Source organism: Neodiprion fabricii, chromosome 4 (assembly GCF_021155785.1).
Source record: "Neodiprion fabricii isolate iyNeoFabr1 chromosome 4, iyNeoFabr1.1, whole genome shotgun sequence".
In the NCBI taxonomy this organism is placed as follows: Eukaryota; Metazoa; Arthropoda; class Insecta; order Hymenoptera; family Diprionidae; genus Neodiprion; species Neodiprion fabricii.
Window position 1 is genome coordinate 39093603 of NC_060242.1, and position 16658 is coordinate 39110260.

The 16658-nt window shown below is 36.2% G+C and overlaps 1 protein-coding gene and 1 long non-coding RNA gene across 7 annotated transcripts in view; one reads left to right on the forward strand and one right to left on the reverse strand.

Annotated features, from left to right (window-relative positions):
• The window catches only part of LOC124180139 (growth factor receptor-bound protein 14-like), a 297724-nt gene that overhangs the window by 57859 nt on the left and 223207 nt on the right, over positions 1-16658 (reverse strand). The window lies entirely within an intron of this gene.
• Positions 6351-16658, forward strand: part of LOC124180143 — an 11532-nt gene continuing 1224 nt past the window's right edge. The window contains exons 1-2 of the long non-coding RNA XR_006870217.1: positions 6351-6442; positions 8081-8088. This is a non-coding gene — a long non-coding RNA (uncharacterized LOC124180143). The remainder of the gene's footprint in view (positions 6443-8080; positions 8089-16658) is intronic.

The following is a 16658-nucleotide window of genomic DNA, read 5'->3' on the forward strand; positions in this document are numbered from 1 at the left end:
TGAATGTTGAGAATCAGGCAGTGTCGGATTCGCACCGTACTCCGAGTATCTTTACGATGAAAGATCCGGACCGCGTTTGTCTTGCGGTGTGATTGCCACTGGTGAAAATAAATCCAGGGTCGTTTCGTGATGAAGGGGAAAAAAGGAGAAGGGAAAAAGGAAAGGCGAACATAAGAATGCCTGCAGTTACCATTTTACGACTTGCACCGAACGAGCGCGGGTATAATAAAAATATACATATATATATATATTATATATATATATATATTGACTTGAAAACTATACAGCTTGTCGACAGTGATGAAAAGGAGGCTAACGCGAAGCGAACCGAAACGAAACAAAATTGAGGCGATTATAAAAATCATTCGATTCTCATGGATTCTCAAAAGCCTCTTTTGTCCAGCAGCTTTTCCTACGACCAAGAAGCAAGAAGTGTGTCTTCGATCTTCGCCCTGCGAGTAAAATCGAAGGAACAAGGCTGAAGCTTCGAGACTGAAGCGCCACCTCGAGTGGAATTAAGGAGATAGATAAAATGCAGACTGTGCCCTATGGATGGTTGGGTTCCTTGGCTAGGCAAGGCGGCAGTTAGTTATCTCTCAAGTCTCGAGCAGTTCCTCCTCTCCCCCTCCTATTTCTCTCTTAGTTGCTTTTTTGACTCATTTTCTTTTTTTTTTTGTTTTCTGTTTTCTTTCTCCGTCCGTCTATCCTCTGCTCTTAATGCCTGGCGTCCAATTAATGACGACAGGTTTCTTTCTTTTTTTTCCATTCCATCATTATTCTTCTACGTTTTTTTTTTTTTTTCGTTTTCTCTCTTCCTCTTCTCTTTCAAGGAAATAATCGTCCACCGTCGCCACGGCGGTGTATCAAATCCCGGCGAAGAGAATTTCAAACCTCGATGTTTCCCGATACGCATGAGTACTCCTCCCTTATTTCACTCCTCTCTTTTTCTAGCCTGATGGATTTTTGTCTTTTTTTTTTTTTTTTTTTTTTTTGTGTCTTACACTTCCAAGCAGCGTACGAACACGATATTCGGAAGGTGTATAATTACGCGATACTTCGAAACCGGTAAAAGGCACCAGTGTAGTACTTAAACCGACTCTCGCAGTCCATTTTAATATTGAAAAATGTGCGTCCGAGCGGCTTTTGAGTTAACGAAGAAAAAAAACTAACCAGCAAAAGCGGCAATACCGGACTTGGCGTTACAGCTTTTCTTTTTTTCTTTTTTAAGAACGATGTAAAGACGTTCCATTCTTTATTAGCGTTCGTTGTTCCCTGCCACTAGGAAAACAGGTACATGACGTTTCAATTTCGCCGACTGTACGAGTTACGTGGGTACGTTAAAATTAGACAACGGCTTACCGAGTGGGGTTTAATTTTGAAAAATGGTATCATTCGGACAGACAAGTGCACTCGCTCCGTGCGCCTTTATTGGCAACGCTGGTACGAGGAAGCCTCGTTAATAAACCCGGTGAAATGCGCAAGAGAAATATTGCAGACGACGACGACGTCGCGACGCTCGACGCTGTCCGCGGGCCCCAAGATCGAAATAAATCTGCTTCGGATATCCCATCAAGCCTTATATCTGTCTCACGGCGTACAAACTTGCAAGACCGTGTCTCGGAGTTAATTGTCCTGACAGCCAGAACCGCAGTCATTTACTTGTATATTACAAACGCTTATTTTAAACGCTGTCGAGGCGACACGACCGCCGGTACACTTCAAGAATATCCCATGATCCCGTTCTTGGACGGACGGGGTGAAATTTGCTGGTGCTAAACGAGGAGCGAATAATTATTGCGAATGCATCCCAGACGCGTGAATCTTGTCGTTTTTCCTATTTGCGTCACGCAACAGCTTCGAAAGCTCGTCTTCCGGCTGATATTACAAAGTTAAATTTACGTATTAACACATTTTTGGGAAACGGGAGGGAGAGAAAAATGTGGACTACTTCGGAACGATGACGATTGAAAGGAAAATGAAACGAGGTCGATTTCAAGAGCGAATAGATATTACAGTTATACTGTAACAAAAGGCTCTTTTCAACTATTTTTAGATACGACTCGTCAAGAGAACGTTTGAAATATATCAAAGCGACCGCCTCGCGTTACATGGCACGTCGAACGAATGAGATCTTCGAACGCGAGAAACTGTGACATGTGTGTCGGTTAAGAGAGAAAAAGAAGAAGCGATTATTCTTCTATTTTTTCTACCCCTCTTCTAGGTAGCGAGATATTCAAATAACGCGGAACACATGAAGAAAAGGAGTAAAAAGGAGTAAAAAGGAGCAACGAGAAGAAGAAGGAGTAGAAGTGGAGGTTGAGGTTGAGGTTGAGGAAAAAGGAAGAGAACAAGACGGTAGAAAACTCAGTTGCCCGATGCCATCCTTTGATCGTATTGAAATTGTAACGTTATTCTACCGATGCGTGTTGAGGAAAAAATTGTTACATATTTCGAAACATTGGACTTGCCTGAAATTTGGCGTACCGTAATAAAGGGAAAATTTTCATTTGTTACGGTAACTGGAAAAATTCAGTAAAACAGGTATCGTTGAAAAAACTGTTTGAATTATGAAAAACGAGGTACGCGTAAACATTTTGCGCTATCGTCGATTCTAACTAACGATCCGATAACTAACTTCAACTTCAAGGCTTCTCTCAGCGACAAACTGAGAAACGTATCCAATTTTGGTAAACTACAAAGTCCTTGACGATTTGCATTTTCTTACCATGACCAGAAAATCTGGCATGTCCTGCTGTTCAGCTTCAAGATTACGGTCGCTGGTACTGTATTTTCTCGCAACTACGTATTGCGATGATCTAATGTTGGTGCAAGAATAAATTGATGTGATAAAATGATTATGAAAAAATTGGGTCTTGTTTGAGTGGTAAAAAAATTTATTAGACTAAACGAACAGTTATCAAACCTCGCAATAATAAAAAAAAAAAAATTTAGTAGTACTCGCAACTTTAATTAAATGCAACGCATAGTTTTTCAGGGGAGGTATTCCACTCGTTGAAATCGCAAACCACATTGGAAAGCGGTCACTTCAAAGTCGCTTGAAGTGAGTTGAAATCACTAGAAATCACTACAGAAATAACGTGAAATCCCTTGAAATCACTTAAAATCGGTAGGAATTACGCCAAGTTGCGTGAATTATTTGAAATCACGTGTAATCGCTTAAAATCGCATGAAATCGCACGTCTATTCATTTGTCGAATTCGCAAACCACTTTGAGAAGCGGTATCTTTAAAATTGCTTGAAATTACTTGAAATCGTATGAGATTCCATGAAATTGTATGAAATCCCTTGAAATTGCTTGAAACCACGTGAGACTGCACGAGGAATCGCGCAAAATCACTTGAAATCGTGTAAGATTGATTGAAATCAGTTGAAATCGCTTGAAATCGTGTAAGATTGATTAAAATCAGTTGAAATCGCTTGAAATCGTGTAAGATTGATTGAAATCAGTTGAAATCGCTTGAAATCGTGTAAGATTGATTGAAATCAGTTGAAATCGCTTGAAATCGTGTAAGATTGATTAAAATCAGTTGAAATCGCTTGAAATCGTGTAAGATTGATTGAAATCAGTTGAAATCGCTTGAAATCGTGTAAGATTGATTGAAATCAGTTGAAATCGCTTGAAATCGTGTAAGATTGATTGAAATCAGTTGAAATCGCTTGAAATCGTGTAAGATTGATTGAAATCAGTTGAAATCGCTTGAAATCGTGTAAGATTGATTGAAATCAGTTGAAATCGCTTGAAATCGTGTAAGATTGATTGAAATCAGTTGAAATCGCTTGAAATCGTGTAAGATTGATTGAAATCAGTTGAAATCGCTTGAAATCGTGTAAGATTGATTGAAATCAGTTGAAATCGCTTGAAATCGTGTAAGATTGATTGAAATCAGTTGAAATCGCTTGAAATCGTGTAAGATTGATTGAAATCAGTTGAAATCGCTTGAAATCGTGTAAGATTGATTGAAATCAGTTGAAATCGCTTGAAATCGTGTAAGATTGATTGAAATCAGTTGAAATCGCTTGAAATCGTGTAAGATTGATTGAAATCAGTTGAAATCGCTTGAAATCGTGTCAAATCGCTTGAAATTATTTCAACGCGATTGAAATCACTTTGAATCAGTTGAGATCGCTTGGAATCGCTTGAAATCGTGTGAAATCGCTTGAAATTATTTGAAATCGCAGCTCGGTCTCAGACGATGCGATTCTTATTGCGACTTCTTACTTTTGCAAGCAAAAAGAGGAACGAACGAAACGAAGCGGCGAGGAGAGGAGAGGAGAGAAAGAGGAGGAGGAGGGGGGGGGGGGAGACTCACCCTGGACGTCAAACCTCTGCACCGTTATTAACATATGTAATATATCGCAGACACGAGGAGGCGAATGCAAATAAAGCTTGCATCGAGCCGTTCCTCCTTCCTTTGCTCGGCCAGATGGCCAAATAAACCTCAACGTTGATGCAGCTCTGCTTTTTGACGTGCCAAAACAGACCGAGAAGAAGCAGATCTGCATATTTGAAACGTCGTTTATAGGTTTTTTTCTTTTTTTTTTTTCGGGAGTGGAGATTTTCGAAAAAAGCGTAGAAGTGAAAAGGTCGCGAATTAGGAGGTTAGAGAGAAGTCACGATGAAAAGCCGATCAATCTTCTCGGATCCAAATAAAAATTAAAGTCTCGGTCGTAGACGGTATAAAAAATGTTTTTCAAACATCGATTTTCGTCCAGCACACATTTGTCACTGTATTGAATATATCCGAGAAAAAATCGCACTACGCTACAACTTTTTTCTTTCCACAGACAAATCTTTGTAAAAATTGTCCGATTTTGGATAACTTTAAAATAATGTGACTCGAGCTAAATCTTGATAGTCTATGGTCTGTAAATTATAATGATTATACACAAATCGGTTTTTTTTTTCTTTTCTTCTCCTTTTTGATTTATTTTTTCTCGCGGACAATTTGAAAAAATAAAAAAAAATAAAAATATCCGTCCAGACACGATTTGTACGGGAGAATTCGTCAACGAATAAATGAATTTAACTATTCGTCATTGGTTTAATGAGACGAATTGTGCAGACTTATCGATGAAAGATAATAAGATAATATCATTTCTCCGATGTTGTTAATAACAAGAATGTTTACGGTTGAGTTTCGGTGATCGGGATCTTTTTCAGAACCACAGAAGTTTAATTAAGAAAAAAAAAAAGAAAAGAAAAAAAGGAAAAACAATTTTCACCATTTAATCCTCGTTTGCTTTCTCACATTATCGTCAGTTTCGATCAGCTGCAATTTTTAAACACCATCGTTTGAACGCATTATTGATCAGACTTTACCATCCTTTTATCTTCCCAAACGATTGGATGCTAAATCGATAACGCTGTTCCGAAATTAGTTGAAACGAAGCAAATGGTGCGTAAGGGAACGTTGATTAATCGATTCTCACGCTTCGCGAACAACGAAAAACAATTCCACCGATAGAAGAAAAAATTTAAATCAATAAACAAGCAAACAAAACCCCATATAAAATTATTCAAACAGACTCTACAGCTTTCTGTCCGGTTTTAAGACTATGTTGCAATGTGTGCTCCCCGTCTATTTATAACACTCATCGGCTGCATATATTCTTCTTCGTTTATATACTTTCATGTACGATGTTGAAGCTGGTTCTTCGTCTTGTGCAGGGTGGGTATATTTATTATTCAACGTTCACCGGTTGAGAAAAGGAGACGCAAAGACTGCAGCAGCAGCAGCAGCAGAAGAAGAAGAATTTGATGAACGTATAAAACGCCAGATTTTTTTTCTAAAAGTTAAGTTAAAATCGGATCGTTAAAAAATATTTTTACAAAAATATTACAAGTTTCCTCCTCTTTTTATTTTCGTACGTTAGTTTTCTCCTCTGTTTTCACAACATTTGGACGAACTTTACATTGTACAATATATTAGTTAATTCCAGCTCGAGAGGAAACTAAGTCGTTATTATAAGCGTTACAAAACATCTCGATATCTTTGAAATGGAACAAAACGTCGAGAGAAAGACGAAAGGACGATACTGGGAAATTGCAGGACAATTTGAAATGAGATTCAAACGATACTGGCGCGATAATATGAAAAACGTTTTGCACAGTTTTCCGAATAGATGTATTCCAGCCTCTTTATATATACATATATATTCCATTTAACCGGTGGAACTGTAAACAATACTTTTCGTTTGTTTTTTTTTTTAAATTTTTTTTGTCACGAGAGATTTCTTTCCAACGAGTAGATCGCTGCAAGTGTAACGATAATAATAATAATAATAATGATAACAAATCGAGGGGACGTTTGTTTTTATAAAGGTACCCTGTAGAATAATGTTTATAGTCGCGATTCGCAAGGGTCGCCGAGATTTTGCGAAGCGAAACGTCGATGAAAGAAGGTGGGGAGAGAGAGAGAGAGTGAGAAAGAGAGACGAAGGAAAGGTGCAATCTGCATATTCAGGACAAAGATAATCCGGAGGAATCGTAAATGAAACGAGGAAAGAACATCTCTCGGGGAAGTTTTATGGAACATTTACGGTCTTCTCAAAGTAGGTCTTTCGATCTTTTTTTGCTCTCCGAGAGAGAGAGAGAGAGCCGTCTGTATAACCGAAACGAACGAATCAGCAAAGCGGCGCTGATTTCCGGTGCTGAACACTGAGTCAGCCGTTCTGCCTTTTACGGGGAAAAAAAATAATAAAAAGTAAAATAAAGGTGAGGAAAAAAAAAAAAAGAAAAAAAAAATCAGCCCCGCTACAATGACTGCGGTTTTTTTTCAAAATTTTTCTTACACCTCGTACAAATTGACCTAGTCTCGGCATCGTCTAGTATATACCCTGGAAGTGGTCAGATTATAAGCGAAATCAATCAAGCTGTAATTAAGCTTTTTTTTTTTTTTTTGGGGTGAAATTAAAAATCTTTTTGCCTGAAATTCAAATTTTCACGAATGCATGAGGCAAAGCTTTTTTCCAAACCAGTCGATTTTTCACGTTCGTTTGTTCGTGTCATTCGGTATTGTTAGGTTCGTCAGAGTTTTTTTTTTTTTTTTTTTTTTCAACACATCGTCAAGTTTTTTATTTTTTTTCATTTTTCGGATGAACAATTAATCCAGGACAGTGAAAAACATCGGGACACTGACATTAGTAGAATAAAAGGGCAAGTTTTTTTTTTTTTTTTTGTCAATTTTCTACCGATCGATGTCGGTTTTTCGACGTTTTACAATTCGTCCGATAAGAAGGCGAGTCGTTTTTTTTTTTTTTTTTTTTTTTTTTTTTACGTCATTCACCGTCCTAGATTAATTTTTCATTAAAAAATTTCTGCCAACTCTTCTCCGGAAAGAAAAATTTTCATCGAAAGATCGTTTGATTTCAAAAATTGGAACGACTTGGCGTTAGATTTTGGAGGGAGAGAGAAACAAAAAAAAAAAAACCCAGAAGTAGGAGGTTAGCTCAAAGGATCCGTGGCACGTTTACAACGAATTTTGAAAAGCCCGATGCAGCAGCGTTTTAAATCTCGTCGAAAGTCAGGAGAGTTTGGGTTCACTCGGTGGGCATGCATACCTACGGTGTTCTCGTTATACAAGGTACGAGAATAGATCGAATCGAATAGAACTGAAAGTCGAGGGAGTTAGGAGAGGAGATATTGCAGGCAGGCGGGCGGACGTCGAGGCCTGCACAAAATCAAACCGTCGGTCTCTTGCTTATTTTCAACTTTTTTTTATTTTTAATTTTTAATTTTTAATTTTTAATTTTTAATTTTTAATTTTTAATTTTTAATTTTAATTTTTAATTTTTAATTTTTAATTTGCCAACCAGTCTTTACTTTTACTTTCGATTTTATTTATTCATTCATTCACGCACCCTTATTTTAGTGCTACGATAACAATTTCCGTTCGATAATTATCGAAAGTTTGACAAAACTCTCGGGATCGACGAAGATCGAGTGAAATGAATATCAGTAAGGAGACGATCGACTAGCGATTAACGATTGTCACAGAAAATAATCAGCGGATTTTTAAACGACAAGTGTAAAAATTCTAAACAAAAAAAAAAAAAAAAGAAGAGAAGGTCGCCGATCATCGAATTGAAATCGAACGATTAACCCTTTGAGTCATAGCGGTGTAAGTATTTCTCACCACCTAATTTGTACTCATTTTTTGTATATTTAGAGAACTTTGAAAATACATTTCATTGCGGTTTTTTACCTATTTGCGATGGTATGCTAATTCGTTTTCAATACCGGATAGTAATTATTCCGATATAACGTGAATTGTTGTTGTTGGAGAGAAATTGATTGAAGAAAATCGTGAAAATTGAAGGAATAAATCATTTCCGAGAAAGTTACGCTTCTACGCTTGTACATGTTTTACATAAATTGTGAGTTTTTGGTGTCACTGATTACGAAACTGAAATCGGATTTGAAAAATTCAAAATGGCGGATCCAACGTGACGGATAAAAATTTCAAAATCGATCGAATCCGAAGAAAAAACTCGCTGAGGTTACGAATCTGAGATCAGATTTTGAAAATTCGGTACAGCGAATCCGCTCAGTAACCCCGAAAAACTCTTGCATAAAGTTTTTTGATCGTAATTGATCAAATTTGAAATTTCTGTCAACCATGTCGGACCGCTGATTTCGAATTTTTGAAACCTAACCTAACCTAACCTAACCTAACCATGTCGGAACGGTGATTTCGAATTTTTGGAACCTAACCTAACCTAACCTAACCTACCCTAACCATGTCGGACCGGTGATTTCAAATTTTTGAAATCTTATTTCAGATTCGTAACCTCGTCGAGCCCGAAAATCATCGGATAAAAATAAAAAAATGACGTAAGTGCCGAACTTTGGAAATATATAATTCCACGTCGATTTTTCCTTCCCTTCCGGATAAGAGCGCATCCGTCATCGCTGCAACAAGTACGCGCAAGCGTCGTTTACGCATGCGTTTAATAAACGGTTTCTGTCTGCTGCCCGTCGTTGGCAAAAGCGTCGATCGACAATGGCAAACGGCATTCTATAAGTGCGCGTATCCCCGGTCCGTTATCTCGTACGAGCAGCAGACGATCGGAGACACTTGTCCCAAAGCGTTCCGAGAGAAGAAAAGAGAAGAGAAGACCAAACTACAGTCACAGTCATTTTTGTCATGCAGATCTCACAGATAAGATTAAACGATTGAAATGTCTGGAGCAGCAGCGAGTGCGCACATAAATTACACAAACACAAAGCATGAAACGGAAGCAGAAAAAGACGCTCCTTTTTTTCCCTCTCTCTCTCTATCTCTCTGTATAATTTACTCTACGTCAAGCCAAAGCTCGTGCAGCTCAAATGTCTTACAAAAATGTTTGGGTTCAAAATTTGACTGTTTTTGCTAGAAAAGACAATGATCAACCTTCGATCGAAATTCGTTCTCCTGACGATCTCGATAAATTGATTCGACTAAGTCACACCAACGAAGTTTTCTCACCAGTCTACCAAGCTTTGTTATTTTCTTACACTTTCTTCTCGTATTTGCATTATTATCCTTACTTTGTACTCTTGTCAATTATCTTTGAATGTTCAAACCTTGCGTTGACGGTATTATTACTTAGATCAATGTACTATTATTTCTCTTATCTAAGATACATTACTATGATTATTTACTATTCTTATTCACCGTGACTTATTATCGTTACTTTTGTTTTGCATTTAAATTCTGTATGGCCGTAATCGAAAAATCTGAAAAAATTCCCAAAAATACAGTGTCAGATATAAAAAATATTGGTGCAAAATTCATAATGTCTGGGCTTTGGCTTCAACCTGTTTTTTAGCTTTTTAAGCAAAAATAAATATAAAAAAATAGAAGCAGAGGTCAATTTACTGTAGACTGTGGCTTGAAATTTTTTATGCATAGTACCAGATTTTTAAAAAATTTTCTCCCATTTTTCTAAAGTGTATTTTTTAATTTTCGATTTTTTTTTTTTTTTTTTTTTTATCATGGTCGACAAAAACCCTAATTAGGAATTTTGTCAACCGTGATGAAAAAAAAAAAAAAAAAAATTCAAAAATTCATGACGCGCTCAAATTTATTTTGAAAAATCTGAAAAAAATTGTAATTGCTTGATAGAGTGAGAGTAATGATAGGAAAAATCGGGAAACAGATTTGAGGGGTCTAGGGTCAGACCCAGGTCGAAATGGTATGGAATACCTCATAGAAATACGCCATTCGCTACAATGATCTTCGAAGGACGAATAATCGATACAAATGTTGTAAAATGCATGTATACGAGTATATATTCTGTTGTGTGAATGAAAGGCGCGTTCAGATTCAGATCCGACCTTCATCCCGTGCCTTCCTGATAATAATCCAAGGTCCGCAGCCCGTGTAATAAGATAAATGGATAAGCCGTGATTATACATATATTCGAGCATAATTCCGGTCGCCATTTTTCGTTAAATCTTGATTTTTATTATTTTTTTTTTTTTTTGTTTTTCCCAATCAGAGAAAAAGAAAACTTGCTTCCACATGCCTGCGATAAAGAAAAACGATGCGAAATTTTAGATGTTGAACCAAATTTTGTTTCTCTTCTATTGTCGCACTTTTCAAATCGAAGCGCGGTAAATACCGAAAGGAATTTTTTTTTCCCCCTCCGCAAGAATTTTTCTTCTTCTTCTTTTCGATCGACTCTATACATTACACATATATTTACACAAAACTTCAATTTCGCATATAAATTATTGAATGAAAGTGATTTGAATGCGAAACTGAAGTATGTTCAATTGTTGTTTACAACAAACGCTTGAGAAACTAGATAATTTTGTATTAAAATATGAAATATCGTTCCGGTTTCCACTACAACAATTTTGCAAACCTTATCCAGTCAAACCATTTTCTCTTTTACAAGTTACGCGGAAGAGATCAAAAAATTTTTCATCGATAAACCGGATTAAAATTTCGCGACGAACGGTGTAAATCGATCTCTCCTATGTTCCGTCTAAGATAAGAATCTCAAGAAAAATAAAATTAAGTAAATAAATAAATAAATCAGTATACTTTGACCGCGAGAGAGAGAGAGAGAGAGAGAGAAGGAAAAACCTCAGTCTGTACGCAATCAAGTTTTCTGTAGGTGAGAGAAAACGACGATCGGTAATTACAGTCCTGTAAGATTGCATCGATAATTGATAGTGAAAAATTTTTCTTATCTTATTGTTCTATGCGATTATCTCACTCATATATATATATATACACACACATACACACACACACATGTCGTGTCAAGGCCTCGGCCGGTTGTTCGAATCGCTCGGCGATTGCTGAAATAAATCAGCAATTAGGTCAAACGGCATAATCGTTTTTAAATATAGAACTTTACATAGAACTTTATATATATATATATATATATACATATATATCGCTTCGCGTCACGTGTGCGCCTCTCCGTCTATATAAAATGACGATTAATTATACATACATGACACGGAGAGATGATTACGAAGTCTGTAATCAGTATTGCGATATAGTCGTCGATACTCGATTATCACCGGCAGACAATGAGGGAGAAAACTTTAACGCAATGTTTATTTATCGCCTCGTAAATTTACACGTACAGAAAGGATAACACAATGCGATTTTACCGTCGTCCTCGATAATTTTCTCGATCGCGATCATTTCTCTTTTTTTTTTTTTTTTTTTTTTTAGATCGAATAAAACTTGTTTTTTTTTTCTATTTTATTTCTCGCTTGTTTTACAATAATAACAACAACAACAACAACAACAACAACAACGCAACAACAATAGGAAACAAAATTTTATCAATTTCTCAACTTTGTTCGACGAAGCTTTCGACGAGTTCTATATTCGAAATTTAAGGAAAATGACTCGTTGTTGAATATTTGTAAAAATAGAATATGGCCGGTGGTCTTTGAAATATTATAGAAGAGACTAATTGAGGATAATGTTGGCCGGTGACGTCGATGCAATCGGCGGGTATTTTACGAGCCGAGAAAACGCATATAAAGTGCCTGATTTACGAGGCGTTGGCAGGGCAGAGGAGGCAACGTGTTTGTCAGCGACGATTGAGGACGGGGGAGAAGAACCAGGAAGACGAAGATAATAATAAATAAAAAAAAAAAAAAAAAAAAACAAAAGGAGGGGGGACCGCCAAAAATAAAAATTAAACCCAAAAAACTAACCTTTCAAAGATCAAAATCATTTCTTCACGTTATTCTACCGTGCGTATGATTTATTTTGTAGTTTTAAATTTTTGCCCCCCCTTCCCTTTTTTTTTATCGTTTTCACGTTTTTCTTTTCTTCCGTATTTCACCACTTGTAAAATTCGGATCTCTTGTGGTACAAGTTTAACGGAATAGAAATGACAACGGTGATCGTGATGCAAAAGAAAAAAAAAAAAAAATAAAATTTTGTAACGGACGGTAAAAAGTGAACACCGATTCAAATTTCTTTATTTCTTAATTTAGATCACTTTAAATACAAAAATAATGTAAATAATGCGGTTACACGTTACGTTGTTTCTTTCTTTTTTTCTACGCCAACATCCTTCGATGATAAAATTTTTCGTAACGTATCCGAGACTTTTCCAGATAAAATCGTTACGTACGCGCTGTATACATAAAATATGTTAAACATTCGAGTAATAAAATTGTATAATGACGAAGTTGATTAAAAATACGGGTGAGAGAATAGCGATTATAATTTACAACCGGAACGAATTCACGAAGTGTTCTTTTCACCGATTTAATTTACCCTGGATTCGCTTTATTTTCTCCTTCTTTACATCATTTCTTGCCTGTTCTTCTTGCGGCATTTTTCAATTTCAACGATCCCCGTCAGCGATCAGCGGTTAGCTATTATACATTTAAATATACGCACGTACGCGTACAATAATCTACATTTTACGATATAGTTAAAGATCTAGCGAGGTGAAGAGTGGATCGGAAATCGCAGGAAGTGAGCGGCGGGCAACAGTACGAAGATTAAGATAAAGAATTAGAACGTTGCGGAAAGAAGACGTTGCTAATTAATTCTGAACAAAAAACAATCCGACTCATAAAAATTTTTAATTCCGGTCACCGCTCGGTCCTCAACTATTTACATTTTTTACCACAATCGAAAAATGTAGTTCTAGGTAGAAAACGAAACTTTTCTCAGCGAGGAATAAAGAAACGGCATTAATCCCAACAAATCGCAACGTTAAATTTCACAGAATACGCGCCTCTTCCTTGATTTTCTGCGTCAAACGAAAAACTGTCCTTATTATTTATCCTCACGGGCCTGTCGAGTTCATTTTCCCGTTTGAGATGGACGAATTTCGACGTACATCCTGCAACGTCGAAATCGACCAGGACGCACCTCCTTAATTCGGTGAAACGTTGATAAAATAACGACGAAATTGCGATTGCGTCAGAGTCTTTTCGATATTGCCTGGTATAGCGGAATATGAAAATTAACAACAATGACAATAAAAATAAAAAAAAATGACTGGTTTTCTGTTGTATATATATATATATATATATATATCTTTTATACATATATATAACAGAAAACCGGTCATTTCTTTTTTTTTTTTATTTATTATAAGTATTGTTATTGTTGTTAATTTTCATATTCCACTATATATATATATATATATACGTATGTATAGAGTCGTAAACGTTGTGCGGTTTACGACGCGGAACCGGCGAGAGCAAACGCGTTTCAACCCGTTTCAGCTGACTCAACTATCGAAGTAGTCACGTATATCCCGACTTCTATTCCCAGGTTTAGATTATACTCGGTTAGGCTAGGTCAGGCTCGTTCGTACCGGCAAAACGAGCTTTTCGCACGCCAGAACGAATGCCTGTATTATACATATAGTACGGATTCTATTATACGCGCCTAACACACCACTCTACGCGCAATTCCTAGATGCGAATCGGGCTTTCTCACGTTTATTTATTTGTTTATAAACATATTCATACGCACACGTATACCAGGGTGGCCCTTGATATTGGTAAAAAAAAAAAAAAAAAAAAAAAAAATGATTTTTAAAAGTGAAATTCGCTCTTAATTTTATAATTAACCCGTGCCCCGAGAACCCTTTAAAAGAGTTGAAATAGATTTTTTTGTTTTTTTTTTTATAAATTTTTTGATCAATTTTCATATAAACAATGAAATAACATCGTGTGGGGGCTTGAAGTAATCTACAAGTAATTTTACCGCATTCCGCAAATTTGTCTTGAATTTCTTAAGGTGACAACGGACATTGGAGCAATGTAAAGATAAGAAGCTGAATTTTTAATATTTATGTTAATCGCTGATAAATACGTATAGAGTAATTGCTTTTGATTAGATGAAACGAGAGGTTATTTGATTCGAGTTTGAGAAGCATAAGTAAGGAACGTTTGAAGAAAAATTTTGAATTTGAAAAAATTTTAAACTTTTCCAAAAAAAATCAGCTGGAAATCAATGCAATATCTCCAGACATAATTATTGCCAATCTAGCGTTGTGGTTTTTTTGATCCGATTACTTTTAGATTGTCCCGTGCGTGTTTCGTGTGAAAAAAGTAACGCTGTCGAGATACGGAAAACGGCATTGATTTTCGCAGGAAAAACTACGCGGAAGCTATTTTTTTTTTCAAATTTTTTTACCTTGATAATCGATCCTGATCGATTTTAACTAATTGAAAGGGCTTTTGGGGCACGGGTCGATATTGAAACTAAGAGCGGATTTCACGTTTAAAAATCATTTTTTAGTATTTCGTGTCAATTTTGAGGGGTGAGAGAAATTTTTTTTTTGTTTTTTTTTCGGTTTTCATCAATATTAAGGGCCTCAGTTTTTTTCAGAACCTTATCATTCGTAGTCCGAAGAGAGGAGTTCTCATCGTCGAAACGAAGCGAAACGAAACGACGAAGAAGAAATCTAATCGAAACTTGCGGTATAAAAAAAATTAGAAATAGGTAAAACAAAGAGAAAACAAAAAAAGAAAAAAAAAAAAAAAAGGTGGAAGTCGTCAGAAGAATACATGAATTTTATATTACATTATATTCGTATAAAAGCTCTTTGAAATTACGAAACATTAAAACGTAAATAATGTTGGTAATTTAATATACGCGGTAGAAAAGGAATTTCGAGATGAGATCCCTCTTCCTCAAAGTTCAAAGCTACAGATCGTACAGAATTCAAAATCAATTTCAAATCTTCTTCCACGATCCGTCAACTTATCTCTGTTTGTAATTTAATGTCTTTTTCTCTCTCTCTCTCTCTCTCTCTCTTTCTTTTTTCCATCTTTTTCCGTTCTCGTAACTTTCAGCTTTGTCCCACAATACGCGTCACTACGTACGGGTCGGTTCGATTGAATTTACAAATAAATTACTCGGGTATATTACTATGAATTCATGTATAAGAAAAATCATGAAAAAGAAGTAGACGCAGTATAGACGGAACAACAAGAATGCTAATGGACGGAGAAAAAGTCGGGAATTGGTGAAAAGTAAGTTTCGCGCAAAAGTTTTTGATATTCTGCAATGATAAGTGGGTAATTTTCGTGAATATAACTCTGTTTTAAGGTGCGGCCGGTGGGAGAGGTTTAATATCCGAATCCCTGGTGAAAAATTCTCGCGAAGAGGATGAGAATGAATTAATAATATAAATTTTCGAGTATATATGTACGTAAGGACGAAGCGAGAATTTTGTATATATATATATATATACACGTGTATATAATAAGTAACCTGACGGTGGAAAAGTGTCGTAAAAATTTAACTCCCTCGGAGGGATTTTCATTGTTCTCCGCATCGCCTTTCCCGATCCTCGTCCGTTACTTTAATTTAATTTTTGCATTTAACCATATCATTTTACGACTCAACAATGTTTAATCACGATTCGCATCATCGTCGTGGTTGTTACGCGTAAGCTTGTAATTACACTTCTATCAATTGTTTATTAATCGTATAGGAAAAACGGAAGTAGAAAACGGTGGGAGGATGATGCGAAATCATTTTCAGAGACAAAACAATTGCGTTGAAAATTGTAATCAAGGTTTACGGTTCGATACGATTTCTCTCTTGCGTTTTACAAACGCGATAAATAATGACAAATGAAAATTAAACACACGCGCAACTGTTGCTACTTTTTTCTCTATTCGTCCATGTGCCTACATTCTTGTTCTTGTTCTTATTCTTATTCTTATTCATCTTCATCTTTGTTTCTTGTTCATTGTTGTATGCATACGTACACATCCGCACGTTATAAATATATCGGGTACAATACCAACTGTATGCAATATAATACGTGCATTATAACCAAGCTTGTACCGGCAAAGTTCTTTATCCGCATCGATTTGCCTCGCACGTTTCATTACGAATCGAGATAAGAGTCCAACAACACTCTCCCGTCATCGCAATTTATGCATACATGTATCTTGGTTTTCGTCTCTCTCTCTCTCTCTTTTCCAACTTATTCGAACCACCGCAATTTTTCCGACCGATTTTATTCCCGGATCATTATTCTTACAATTTTTATATTTTTCGCAGTCGATTCAATTCTAATATATTATACATACGCAAAAATACCATCGTAATTAATCTAACCATTTGTTTATACAACGGTGCAATTACAAAAGTTCAGAGAACCAAACTTACTGAATAAAAATATTCCAA